Source organism: Helianthus annuus, chromosome 3, assembly GCF_002127325.2.
Source record: "Helianthus annuus cultivar XRQ/B chromosome 3, HanXRQr2.0-SUNRISE, whole genome shotgun sequence".
Taxonomy (NCBI): Eukaryota; Viridiplantae; Streptophyta; class Magnoliopsida; order Asterales; family Asteraceae; genus Helianthus; species Helianthus annuus.
Genome location: NC_035435.2, coordinates 25,678,115 through 25,682,803, shown reverse-complemented (window position 1 = coordinate 25,682,803; position 4,689 = coordinate 25,678,115).

Here is a 4,689-nt window from a genome sequence, read left to right as displayed (position 1 = left end):
GACGACGGTTCGAACGGCTTGTATGCCGTTGGACCCGTGTATGCAGGTATTGGGTGGTCATACCCAAATGGTGGCGAAGATGGTGCAACTGGTGCGGAGTTCGCCTCCTGTACTGGACTTGAAGGTCCTTCTTCTTGTAGTGGCGGGTAGTGGCTACTACTAGAGTGTCGAGGGGTGCTGAAGTGGAATTCCCCTCCTTGGGTGGACATACGAGCACCCGATCTTCTACGCCTTGGCGGATCAGGAACTACTGGTTGAACCGGTGGCGGTGGTGGTGGCGTAACTGCCACGAAACGTGGATCCTCGGAGGGATCTTGTTGTTGTTGCTGCTCGTGCTGCGATGTCTGATGGGAGGGTGTGAAGTACCACTCGTGTTGGTTGAACAACGCCTGGAAGCTATCTGGGCCCTGATAAGGTGTCCCATGAAAAGAAGATCCATCTGAGATCTCGATAGGATGCGTGGGCGTACCACGAGCAGGTTCTATGGGATCTGTGTCCTCATCCATATGGTCTTCAGAGAAGTGATCATGTGGTCCTAACGGCACAAAGCCTGCAGGTTCCTGAATGTAATCTGCTGGGTTAAACTGACCCCTGAAGTAAGGAGTGGGATCATCAAAAGCACGGTGCGATACCGAATGCTGCAGAGGTATGTAAGAGGGTTGAGGGTTATTGGGATCATTTTCGGAATCTGGCCCGAACGAGTGACGGTACGATGGTGTTGAGCTGTGCGAGGTAGAATGTCTCGCAGGTTCGAAAAGGTTTCTCCGTCTTTGTGGTTCTTCACTCCTTGTGGTCGAAGGAGCTCGCGTATTTGAAGGTCCAGCTTCGTGATCATGGTGAGTAATGATCTCTCCTCTGCCTCTTCTTCCTCTTCCTCGGAAAATTACAGGTGGCATATTTCCTGCTTTCAAAACTTTAAATAACAATGATAATAAAAAGACAACTTGGAATAACAATTCGAATTTGTCCTAGGTTCTTGTCTAGACTCAAGTATGTGCAATTGTGTCACTGAGATTAAACACATTAGGGTAGTGTTTAATTCACTCAATGTTGGCTCTGATACCAACCTGTCACACCCCGATTTCCACGTGTCTCACCGGTGGGCCCGGTGGGGGATTATCGTGACGTAGTTGGCAACAATATAGTCAAACCACACAATTATATGAATGCACAGCGGAAGCATAAAGATAAATATAATTCAACCATTTGTTTGTAATATCGAATGTATCACAAATAGTCGAAAGGTATCCACAGGGGGATCAAAATAATAAAAAGTATTGTTCAACAGACAAGGCATCAAAAGCTTGCGAGACTCTTTAAGATGCTAAGGAGCTATAGCCAGCCGATTACGTTTAGTACCTGCAGTTAATCTTTTTGGAAAAATACGTCAGTTTACACTGGTAAATACATTCAACCGACACTTTTGTAAAATGTTTATTAAAATTGATTTGAATGCACAAGGCACAAACTCTTTTATAACTTGGGATAATTTATAATTAAATCTTGTAAAGAATTACATGTTTGCTATGCGTTCGGTCGCCCGGGTCGTGCCGGGTTAAAGTTTAATAGACACACCACATAGCATATAACACGGTGGTGGGTAACCAACGGCTATACCTTTATAGTTATAGACATAATGCCGGGTGTACGCCTACACCGGGATGTCAAGGTCGTGGCCATTCGTAAATGCTGCCAAGGATATCCGGGACATGGTCATTAAGCCCCCAAAGGCGTTAAGCCAACAAAACAAGTTTTAAACGGGTCACATCGATAATACCCAACTACAAATGAGTTGGGGTCAATTGCCCGACCAAGCGGTATTTTAGATACTGTAACCCAAGCCCGTAATACGGAAAATAAGTTAAAAGTATTTACCTTTGCAAGTATAGTCCTTAGTTGATTAAATCACAGATATCTTTTACTGTGCTCCTATTCTGGAACGAAGGTTTTTAAAATAACCTATTAGAATCCTAATGGGTCTTTATATTAGCTGTAGCCTAGACCGGTCAGTATCAAAGGATAGATACGGTTTAATCGCGTGAAAGGCGAAAACCGGGAATGGAATGTGATTCTGACCCAACAAGTTTGAAGGCTTGTTTTATATGGGTTTAATATTCACACTCTGGATTTTGGGGTCAAAATAATATGGGTTGACCCGTATCGGCTAATTTATGTAAACTAGTTACATAAGCCGAACCGTGCGCGCAAAAAGGCGCAACGGGTAACCGTAAGAGTCCTACACTTGTTTCCTAAGTCAATATGCCTTAAAGAGGTTGTGGTATCAGTAGGATACCTTCCGTGATGCCCGTAACGAGTTTAAGTTCATTTTATGCCCCGTAGGGGTATTTCGGTCTTTTTAAAGATTATAAAAGAGGTTTCTGAGTTCTACAGGAAATCTGAGTTTCCTGATCAGTTTATAAAGTTCAAAATACTTTATTTATTATTTAAAATCAGTAGCAACTGGAATCGGGTCAAAAGACCTTATAGAACTCAAGTTATGGCCGAAAAGGGCATATTCGGTATTTACCGAACCGTTGCCATAACCGCAGGTTATGAGCAGGTTAAAAATAATTAAAAATCTTTAAAAATCCCAAAATATTATTTTACATCAGTGAGTAAAAGGTTTGGTGTCGAAATCCAGGTTTAGATAGGCGTTATGCTAATTGCGCTATTTAATTACTAAGGTTTCGCAAATTGCGCTAATTAGCATAACTCATATTCTGGACCTCGGATTGACGTGATATTTTAGGGACATGCTTAGAGATCAGTAACCAAGGTCATGATCCTTTCACATGTCCGAAATTCTCGTTTTAATTTATAAAGGGCGTTACGGTCAACTTTTAAGCATTTAACGGAAATGTGTAAAAGACTTGGACAAATGACGAACCGGTCACAGAGGGTTATACCATCATGTAACCTGGTCCTAGGAGAGTCCTAAGGCATATCTAAATCGAACTTTAGCGGGTCAGAACTGAAGTCAAAGCAAAAGTCAAACTTTTGCGACATTAGGCTCCGAACCGGGTCAATATAGCAAATGGCCGGATCAAACAAGCTTAGACGTGTTAATATACTTATTATCATGTTTTATGAGTGTTCAAACAGGTTGCATACCATCTACATTACAGATTATGTGTAAAATCGCAAATTAGCTTTCTGTTGACTTTTTCTAAGCATGTTTGACTCGTTATTTGAACTAGTTAGAGTGGCGATCAGAGGGAACCCTTTCAAGGGTTTATTACCCACATAAATACCAATACATAACTATCTTTGATTCGACAAATCACTGGACCATTCGTGATTTATCGCAAAGTCAATCGTTAATTACGACGGATTGACTTTTAAGCAAAACTAAGCAAAAACTAAACCACAAAAGGGTTAGACAACTTACAGAAGCTTGTGCATGACTTAGGATGATATAAGAACACTTGAGAGCTTCAGGAATGATCAGAAGATGTGTTTTGAGGTGTGTTTCAATTGTGAACTAAGTATGGCCTTTTATAGCAAAGTTTGGTGCACAAGATCATCACAACACATCCTACATTGCTCATGGATGATCAGCAGGTGTCCTAAGGTGCTAGGGGTCGAGTATAGGGCGCCCATGCTTCATTGATTGCTCACAAGTTCGTTTACAAGCCAAATCATTGAATCTGGCCATGCTTTCTGCATCTGTGTGGTTCACGCGACCCGCATGAGAGATCAGGCACCTTTTACGCGGGTCGCATGAATCTTCATGTCAGCACGCGTATATGCAGGAAGCTCGCGGCCCGCGTTAACTTATGTAAAACCTTTACGCGGCCCGCATTAGGTCTGATTTTCAAGATTTCTAAATCTTTTATAATCATTAACGAAATCTTCGGTAATTAATAACCTGACCCTTCGGGTTTGAAGGGGTAACTTTGCGATTTGGCCCTCGGTTAATTACAATTAAGGGCCTCGTGCCTTTTACCCGTACTGTTAAGCCCCTGGTTAGTTTAATTATTATCCGGAAAGCCTTAACTTTCATTGTTGACGCTTTTAACCCCTCTCGTACAAATTTGATCATAACTTTCTCGTTTCAAAATGGAACTTCGCGGAATTTATATAGTACATTATAGTGAGCGTATTTTACTGTTACAAAGCCTCGGGTACGTCAAAGGGTCACTCAGAGGTATAATTAAACATGTTGACACAGTTAACCCCTGCAGCTTGTAATCTCTCACTTTCTTCCGCGTTTCGCTTCCGTACGATCCATGATTTATTCGTTTGAAGGTACGAGCATCGTTTAGGGTTACTATACAGTATACTTACCCTTTTGTTGGCATTTATAACCCTCGAATTTACATACTTTCAAGGTTTGTCAACTTTAGTCCTTTATTTTATATCTAATGCCACGTGTAAACTAATGACACGTGTTAACACATTATTGGACACAAAATTTCGAGGTGTTACAAACATGTAACACGAAATTGGGAAATAAAGAAGATTGAAAAGACAAAAAAGCCCCTCACACCCTGATCATTTCCCGTGCCACGTGTTGGGCCAGGATGCGTTCTCATCGTTCTCACACTTTAGGGCGTTTTCTCCTGATCCCGTACCTCTCTTTCTCTCTCTCTCTCTCTCTCTCTCTCTCTATATATATATATATATATATATATATATATATATATATATATATAGGGCCATATTCATTTCAGAACCATAAATATTTAC